This window comes from Schistocerca cancellata, chromosome 12 (genome assembly GCF_023864275.1).
Source record: "Schistocerca cancellata isolate TAMUIC-IGC-003103 chromosome 12, iqSchCanc2.1, whole genome shotgun sequence".
Taxonomy (NCBI): domain Eukaryota; kingdom Metazoa; phylum Arthropoda; class Insecta; order Orthoptera; family Acrididae; genus Schistocerca; species Schistocerca cancellata.
This window is the reverse complement of record NC_064637.1, coordinates 47,126,582-47,136,821: the sequence shown is the minus strand read 5'-3', so window position 1 is coordinate 47,136,821 and position 10,240 is coordinate 47,126,582. Positions and strand designations below refer to the sequence as shown.

At 46.1% G+C, this 10,240-nt stretch overlaps 1 non-coding gene across 1 annotated transcript; it reads left to right on the top strand.

Moving 5' to 3' along the window:
- The first annotated feature begins 234 nt into the window (after positions 1-234).
- On the top strand, positions 235-308 carry Trnaa-ugc (transfer RNA alanine (anticodon UGC)). Its single transcript has one exon. It is a non-coding gene; the product is annotated as a tRNA-Ala (tRNA).
- The last annotated feature ends 9,932 nt before the right edge of the window (positions 309-10,240 follow it).

Sequence of the window (10,240 nt, the reverse complement as noted above, 5' to 3'; positions counted from 1 at the left end):
TTACTGTCTTCGTATATATAGTTAAAGGCTACCCAGCCATTGACCATCGTCTGTGCGAATGCGCACAGGTTGCCCAAACTCTTACGGGAATCGCCAAAGCGTGCGCGAGTAATGAGTGGGTGGGCAAACGTCTATAAGGTACATTACATGTGTAGAATTGTGGACAGTTGGAAATGTGAGTCTCACGGGAAGCGTGCAAGGGATAAGTCCCTGCAGTCGCGCTATTCATCTGTGTCCTCGGTGGCTCAGATGGAGAGAGCGTCTGCCATGCAAGCAGGAGATCCCGGGTTCGACTCCCGGTCGGGGCACACATTTTCAGCTGTCCACATCGAGGTATATCAACAACATCTGTCGGCAGCTGAGGGTTTCAGTTTGTCATCATATGGAAATCACTTGGGGCAAGGTCTGGTGCGTACAGTGGATGAGGAAGACACTCAAAATTCAGGTCTGTGATTGTTGCAACTGTTGCACGGGCAGTGTGGGGTCTTGCATTGTCATGTTGCAAAAGGACACCTGCTGACAGCATTCCACGTCGCTTTGATTTGATTGCAGGCTGCAGATGATTTTTTAGGAGATCTGTGTACGATGCACTGGTGACAGTGGTCCCTCTAGGCATGTAATGCTCCAAAATGACGCCTTTTTTGTCCCAAAAGAGAGTCAGCATATCCTTCCCTGCTAATGGTTCTGTTCGAAACTTCATTGGTTTTGGTGATGAGGAATGGCGCCATTCCTTACTCGCTCTCTTCTTTTCCGGTTGGTGGAAGTGTTTCGTTTCGTCTCCAGTAACGATTCTTTCAAGGAAGCCATCACCTTCTCGTTCAAAGCGCCGAAGAAGTTCTTCACAAACATCGACACGTCGTTCTCTCATTTCAGGAGTCAGCTGCCGTGGCACCCATCCTGCAGACACTTTGTGAAACTGGAGCACATCATGCACAATGTGATGTGCTGACCCGTGACTAATCTGTAAACATGCTGCAATGTCATTCAGTGTCACTCGGCGATTTTCCTTCGCTATGGCTTCAACTGCTGCAATGTCCTGTGGAGTCACAACTCGTTGTGCCTGACCTGGACGAGGAGCATCTTCCACTGAAGTCACACCATTTGCGAACTTCCTACTCCATTCGTAGACTTGCTGCTCTGACAGACATGCATCACCGTACTGAACCTCATTCGTCATGAGTTTTGTAGTGGACTGACAAGACAGCCAGTCCACAGTGACGGGTAACCGAAAGGCACGCGTACACACACGCCGACTGGCGTGAAGTCTGGAACAGGATACGTTATTAATGCACTAAAGAAAAGTACGTAGCGTCTGTTTACTTAACTTTAATTCATCCTTGTGGTACATCGCTCTTGACTATACAAATGAGACTCTCTCCAGATGTGGTTAATGGCGGCTTGCTAGGTCGTAGCCATGGACTTAGCTGAAGGCTATTCTAACTGTCTCTCGGCAAATGAGAGAAAGGCTTCGTCAGTGTAGTCGCTAGCAAAGTCGTCGTACAACTGGGGACGAGTGCTAGTACGTCTTTCTAGACCTGCCATGTGGTGGCGCTAGGTCTGCGATTACTGACAGTGGCGACACGCGGGTCCGACATGTACTAATGGACCGCGGCCGATTTAAAGCTACCACCTAGCAAGTGTGGTGTCTGGCGGTGACACCTTAAGTTTCAATAGATTTTACACCTTCACTATGCCAAAACGGAATAACAGAACGCTGTCCTTCCCTGGTGCAAGTCGCAAGTGGGGCGGCCATCTTTATACTGATACTGCGACGGTATGCGTGCATCTGCACTATGCTGCCACCTACAGGCCATTCTGCACGCTGTTTGTAGCACGCTTACCAACTTACACGTTAACGGTGCGAAATTTCGATTAGTTGTTACAAATTTAAGGTTTTCATTTGACACACCCTTCGTACATTTTTTAATTCAAAATGTTGAAATTTGTGTGAAATCGTATGGTACTTAACTGCTAAGGTCATCAGTCCCTAAGCTTACACACTACTTAACCTAAATTATCCTAAGGACAAACACACACCCCCATGCTCCAGTGAGGACTCGAACCTCCGCCGGGACCAGCCGCACAGTCCATGACTGCAGCGCTCTAGACCGCTCGGCTAATCCCGCGCGGCCATATGTTAATATTTATATGCTATTTGAGTGGTAATATAATGAAAAACAAACCTCGTGAATTTTCGTTAAGTTATAGTGAATTTCATATTATTTGACTATTTGCCAATGGCGTTGCCGCAGTGGTAACACCGGGTCCCGTCAGATCACGAAGTTAAGGGGCTCCGGAACGCCCTATACTTGCAATGTTAAAATAACGCTTATAAATTACATCTTTCCTCACAAAGTATTTGAGGTAGGAAGTTGAACTTTTTACAGATTATTTATTGGAATATGGGCTACAACTTAACACAGGGATTTTACAAAATTTTAGTTCAGTTATTAAAGATGATTTTTTTTCAATTGTAATGAAAATTCACAACATTTTTTTGCAATTTTTTATTTATATATTCAAAATATACAGTTTTTTGGAAAAAGGCTGTGTTAAATGATGCAGAAGGTACTGTGTAACATTTACTGAAAGTTTGAAACAAATATGTTTGGAAGATCCTTAGAAAACATGTAATTAGTATGAGAAAATAAAAGTTTTGGGAATCGAGCGACAAAGATTGGATTAACTTTTTAGTGCATTCCAGGTCCATAGGATGGATTATCTTCATCCTCTGCAAACTCCTCCTCCAGCTTCCTCTTGTTCCTCCTCCTGTTTACTCTTGCTTGTATTTCTAGACTCTTTACAGCCCTGTCTGCAGCCCGAAGGCGTTCCTTGTCTAAAGCAAGCATCGCTCGCACCGTGTTAGAACCTATCTTCATTCCCATATTTCTAAATACCTTGCACCTTACAATGTTGCCATCATTGAAAGTCGCAACAGCATCATACACACCAAAGTGAAGTGTTTCTATTCCAACAAATACAGTCTTCGGGATTCTCGACCATATAACACTATTTACACTTTCATTGGGGTTTTGAGTTTTTCCGTGAATACACTTTTTCAACAGTTCAGGTGCTGCTAAGTCTCTGAAAATAGGTTTTATCACCTCCATTACTGCATGAGGCAGACTATGCTTATGAGTGTACACTTCACCAGTTAGCAATCCTTTGTTATATTTACACCAACTGTCTTCTCCTTTGGGACACAAGCTATGTTGGGGATTTTCATCGGTTGATGTATGAAAAAAAAAAGACCCCAAACAGCCTTCTTCATTTCGTCGACACTTTGGATTTCTAATTTCTAATAACTTTACTTTTACTCATTATTATACTTCAACAAAACAGAGACTCAAGAAACAGAATTAATCACGAATATTTCCGAGATAACGACAGAGTAAATAAACATGAAACAATCGACAATCACACCAGCGATATATATTGAAACATCACAGGTTAGCCACAACACATACTTTATCTCACATCACTAAAATGTACCTGATGAACACGGACGTTAATAATAACACCATTGGACAGCAGTTTAACAGCGCCACAGTGGGTCACGCCCATGTAGAACACATTTCAAAGAAAATTTAAAAATAGTTGTAGTCTTCGGAATTGAATAAATTATATATCTATTAAAAGGTAATAGTCTGCAGATTCAGAAAACGCAAAAAAGTAAAAATTGAACTTTTCATGATTTTGAGCCTTTCCGGAGCCACTTAAGCGCTGCCAGGCTGGGCTGACTCGTAGTCAGCACGGATTCAGAAAATATCGTTTTTGCGAAACCCAACTATCTCTTTATACTCATGAAGTAATGAGTGCTATCGACAGGGGATGTCAAATTGATTCCATATTTTGGATTTCCAGAAGGCTTTCGACACCGTTTCTCACAAGCGTCTTCTAACCAAACTGCGTGCCTATGGAATATCGCCTCAGTTGTGCGTCTGGATTCGTGATTTCCTGCGAGAAAGGTCGCAGTTCGTAGTAACAGACGGACATTCATAGAGTGAAAGAGAAGTAATATCCGACGTTCCCCAAGGAAGTGTTATAGGCCCTCTATTGTTCATGATATGTATGAACGACATAGGAGAGAATCTGAGTAGCCGTCATAGATTGTTTGCACACGATGCTGCCATTTACCGTCTTATAAAGTCATCAGATGACCAAAACGAATAGCAAAACGATTTGGATAAGATATCTGTATGGTGTGAAAAGTGGCAATTGAACATGAATAAAGAAAAGTGTGAAGTTATTCACACGAGTACTGAAGGAGATCCGCTAAATTCAGTATACGCGATAAGTCACACAAATCTAAAGGGTGTAAACTCAACTAAATACTTAGGGATTCCAATTACAAATAACCTAAATTGGAATCATCACATACATAATATTGTGGGTAGAGCAAACCAAAGACTGCGATTCATTCGCAGAACACTTAGAAGGTGCAACAGGTCTACTAAAGAGACTGCTTACACCACGCTTGTCCGCCCTATTCTTGACTATTGCCGTGAGGTGTGGGATCCGCATCTGATGCGACTGACGGATGACATCGAAAAAATACAAAGAAGGGGAGCTCGTTCTGTTTTATCGCGAAGTAGGGGAGATAGTGCCGCAGATATGATACGTGAATTGGAGTGGCAATCATTAAGACAAAGGCGTTTTTCGTTGAGACGGGATCTTCTCATGAAATTTCAATCACCAGTTTTCTACTCCGATTGCATAAACATTCTGTTGGCACCCAGCTCCGTAGGGAGAAATGATCATCACGATAACATAAGAGAAATCATGGCTCGCACAGAAAAATTTAAAGTGATCGTTTTTCCCGCGTGCCGTTCGAGAGTGGAACGGTAGAGAGACAGCTTGAAGGTGGTTCACTGAACCCTCTGCCAGGCATTTCATTGTGAATAACAGAGTTATTAGGTAGATGTAGATGTCTCACACGTTCAAATCGGTCAGGCTGCATCCGAACAGTGTCAAAGGCAGCAAAATTACTCTGCTTCACTGTTTCTACGTCTGGAGTGGGCTTTGCATACCCGATACTTTTGAGATGGGGCCGTAACCATAAACCGCAGGGGTTGAGACTGGTGAACGTGTAGGCTATGCAACTGGGCGCCCTCGTCCGATCAATCGACCAGGGAAGACACGAATGAGATGCGTTCGGTGTACCGTAGGTCTCTAGAAGAGCGTAGCGTTCCAAAGGATTGGAAAAGGGCACAGGTCATCCCCGTTTTCAAGAAGGGACGTCGAACAGATGTGCAGAACTATAGACCTATATCTCTAACGTCGATCAGTTGTAGAATTTTGGAACACGTATTGTGTTCGAGTATAATGACTTTTCTGGAGACTAGAAATCTACTCTGTAGGAATGAGCATGGGTTTCGAAAAAGACGGTCATGTGAAACCCAGCTCGCGCTATTCGTCCACGAGACTCAGAGGGCCATAGACACGGGTTCACAGGTAGATGCCGTGTTTCTTGACTTCCGCAAGGCGTTCGATACAGTTCCCCACAGTCGTTTATTGAACAAAGTAAGAGCATATGGACTATCAGACCAATTGTGTGATTGGATTGAGGAGTTCCTAGATAACAGGACGCAGCATGTTATTCTCAATGGAGAGAGGTCTTCCGAAGTAAGAGTAATTTCAGGTGTGCCGCAGGGGAGTGTCGTAGGACCGTTGCTATTTACAATATACATAAATGACCTGGTGGATGACATCGGAAGTTCACTGAGGCTTTTTGCAGATGATGCTGTGGTGTATCGAGAGGTTGTAACAATGGAAAATTGTACTGAAATGCAGGAGGATCTGCAGCGAATTGACGCATGGTGCAGGGAATGGCAACTGAATCTCAATGTAGACAAGTGTAATGTGCTGCGAATACACAGAAAGATAGATCCTTTATCATTTAGCTACAAAATAGCAGGTCAGCAACTGGAAGCAGTTAATACCATAAATTATCTGGGAGTACGCATTAGGAGTGATTTAAAATGGAATGATCATATAATGTTGATTGTCGGTAAAGCAGATGCCAGACTGAGATTCATTGGAAGAATCCTAAGGAAATGCAATCCGAAAACAAAGGAAGTAGGTTACAGTACGCTTGTTCGCCCACTGCTTGAATACTGCTCAGCACTGTGGGATTCGTACCAGATAGGGTTGATACAAGACATAGAGAAGATCCAACGGAGAGCAGCGCGCTTCGTTACAGGATCATTTAGTAATCGCGAAAGCGTTACGGAGATCATAGATAAACTCCAGTGGTAGACTCTGCTGGAGAGACGCTCAGTAGCTCGGTACGGGCTTTTGTCAAAGTTTCGAGAACATACCTTCACCGAAGAGTCAAGCAGTATATTGCTCCCTCCTACGTATATCTCGCGAAGAGACCATGAGGATAAAATCAGAGAGATTAGAGCCCACACAGAGGCATACCGACAATCCTTCTTTCCACGAACAATACGAGACTGGAATAGAAGGGAGAACCGATAGAGGTACTGAAGGTACCCTCCGCCACACACCGTCAGGTGGCTTGCGGAGTATGGAAGTAGATGTAGATGTAGATGAAGTGGGCTGTAAAACCATCATGTGGCAGCCGCGTAACCTTTCGAATCATCAGTGGCACTTCTTCCAGCAGGGGAGGCAAAGTCAACCTAAAGAGACACCGTTTGTTCCGGCCTGTTAGGCGACGTGGAAGGAAGACTGGTCCCAAAATACGGTCGCCAATTACCCCGGCGCATGCACTCCGGCTGCACCGATGTTGATGATTTGCTGTCACTATACTTTGGGGGTCCTGCATACTGTCCCACAGATGACGGTTATGAAAGTTGAAGATAACACTCTCCCTAAGGGCGGCCTCATCTGTGAAGAGGATGATTGATACAAATCCCGGAACCGTGGTTGCCTGGTGAAGAAACCAGTCACAAAACTGCTCTCGATGTGGGAAGTCTGTCACCGTAAGGGTAGTAACAACTGTGCTGGAGGCCGGCCGGTGTGGCCGAGCGGTTCTAGGCGCTTCAGTCTGATACCGCGCGACCGCTACGGTCGCAGGTTCGAATCCTGCCTCGGGCATGGGTGTGTGTGATGTCCTTAGGTTAGTTAGGTTTAAGTAGTTCTAAGTTCTAGGGGACTGATGACCTCAGATGTTGAGTCTCATAGTGCTCAGAGCCATGCCATGCAACTGTGCTGGAGAATGTTCCACATAGTCGTCTGGCTTACCCTGTACTGGCGGCCCAACTGCCCGGTACTGACACGGCGGTCGCCTTCCACAATGTTTAATCACATTTTCCTCAAAGTCTGGTGTCAGAACATTTCGGGTACGTCCTTCATGATTTCCTGCTTCCTGAAACGAGCCTGAGACAAACTGCGGAACCCAGTTGCAAACATTGAATGTTGTGGTTGCTGTCGGCGGGGATAGGTCTCCTGATACAACCTTGCTCCCCGCCGCCCCTTGTCATTTGCCTTTCGGAAAGTAAACACCATGTCGGCAAGCCCTCGATTCGAATACGGAACGATTGTGTACAACGCTATATCGCATCCATTACAAAGTGAGTCAGTAACAGAAGTGAATCAGACACAACATTAACCAATTATTACGGCAGGAAAGGGCGGTAGGGCAAGAAAAACGGAAAATACACTCCTGGAAATTGAAATAAGAACACCGTGAATTCATTGTCCCAGGAAGGGGAAACTTTATTGACACATTCCTGGGGTCAGATACATCACATGATCACACTGACAGAACCACAGGCACATAGACACAGGCAACAGAGCATGCACAATGTCGGCACTAGTACAGTGTATATCCACCTTTCGCAGCAATGCAGGCTGCTATTCTCCCATGGAGACGATCGTAGAGATGCTGGATGTAGTCCTGTGGAACGGCTTGCCATGCCATTTCCACCTGGCGGCTCAGTTGGACCAGCGTTCGTGCTGGACGTGCAGACCGCGTGAGACGACGCTTCATCCAGTCCCAAACATGCTCAATGGGGGACAGATCCGGAGATCTTGCTGGCCAGGGTAGTTGACTTACACCTTCTAGAGCACGTTGGGTGGCACGGGATACATGCGGACGTGCATTGTCCTGTTGGAACAGCAAGTTCCCTTGCCGGTCTAGGAATGGTAGAACGATGGGTTCGATGACGGTTTGGATGTACCGTGCACTATTCAGTGTCCCCTCGACGATCACCAGTGGTGTACGGCCAGTGTAGGAGATCGCTCCCCACACCATGATGCCGGGTGTTGGCCCTGTGTGCCTCGGTCGTATGCAGTCCTGATTGTGGCGCTCACCTGCACGGCGCCAAACACGCATACGACCATCATTGGCACCAAGGCAGAAGCGACTCTCGTCGCTGAAGACGACAAGTCTCCATTCGTCCCTCCATTCACGCCTGTCGCGACACCACTGGAGGCGGGCTGCACGATGTTGGGGCGTGAGCGGAAGACGGCCTAACGGTGTGCGGGACCGTAGCCCAGCTTCATGGAGACGGCTGCGAATGGTCCTCGCCGATACCCCAGGAGCAACAGTGTCCCTAATTTGCTGGGAAGTGGCGGTGCGGTCCCCTACGGCACTGCGTAGGATCCTACGGTCTTGGCGTGCATCCGTGCGTCGCTGCGGTCCGGTCCCAGGTCGACGGGCACGTGCACCTTCCGCCGACCACTGGCGACAACATCGATGTACTGTGGAGACCTCACGCCCCACGTGTTGAGCAATTCGGCGGTACGTCCACCCGGCCTCCCGCATGCCCACTATACGCCCTCGCTCAAAGTCCGTCAACTGCACATACGGTTCACGTCCACGCTGTCGCGGCATGCTACCAGTGTTAAAGACTGCGATGGAGCTCCGTATGCCACGGCAAACTGGCTGACACTGACGGCGGCGGTGCACAAATGCTGCGCAGCTAGCGCCATTCGACGGCCAACACCGCGGTTCCTGGTGTGTCCGCTGTGCCGTGCGTGTGATCATTGCTTGTACAGCCCTCTCGCAGTGTCCGGAGCAAGTATGGTGGGTCTGACACACCGGTGTCAATGTGTTCTTTTTTCCATTTCCAGGAGTGTATTAAAAGGTAATAGTCTGCAGATTCAGAAAACGCAAAAAAGTAAAAATTGAACTTTTCATGATTTTGAGCCTTTCCGGAGCCCCTTAAGCGCTGCCGGGCTGGGCTGACTCGTTGTCAGCACGGATTCAGAAAATATCGTTTTTGCGAAACCCAACTATCTCTTTATACTCATGAAGTAATGAGTACTATCGACAGGGGATGTCAAATTGATTCCATATTTTGGATTTCCAGAAGGCTTTCGACACCGTTTCTCACAAGCGTCTTCTAACCAAATTGCGTGCCTATGGAATATCGCCTCAGTTGTGCGGTCTGGATTCGTGATTTCCTGCGAGAAAGGTCGCAGTTCGTAGTAATAGACGGACATTCATAGAGTGAAAGAGAAGTAATATCCGACGTTCCCCAAGGAAGTGTTATAGGCCCTCTATTGTTCATGATCTATATGAACGACATAGGAGAGAATCTGAGTAGCCGTCATAGATTGTTTGCAGACGACGCTGTCATTTACCGTCTTATAAACTCATCAGATTACCAAAACGAATAGCAAAACGATTTGGATAAGATATCTGTATGGTGTGAAAAGTGGCAGTTGAACATGAATAAAGAAAAGTGTGAAGTTATTCACACGAGTACTGAAGGAAATCCGCTAAATTCAGTATACGCGATAAGTCACACACATCTAAAGGGTGTAAACTCAACTAAATACTTAGGGATTCCAATTACAAATAACCTAAATTGGAATCATCACATACATAATATTGTGGGTAGAGCAAACCAAAGACTGCGATTCATTCGCAGAACACTTAGAAGGTGCAACAGGTCTACTAAAGAGACTGCTTACACCACGCTTGTCCGCCCTATTCTTGACTATTTGCCGTGAGGTGTGGGATCCGCATCAGATGGGACTGACGGACGACATAGAAAAAATACAAAGAAGGGGAGCTCGTTCTGTTTTATCGCGAAGTAGGGGAGATAGTGCCGCAGATATGATACGTGAATTGGAGTGGCAATCATTAAAACAAAGGCGTTTTTCGTTGCGACGGGATCTTCTCATGAAATTTCAATCACCAGTTTTCTACTCCGATTGCATAAACATTCTGTTGGCACCCAGCTCCATAGGGAGAAATGATCATCATGATAAAATAAGAGAAACCAGGGCTCGCACAGAAAAATTTAAAGTGCTCGTTTTTCCCGCG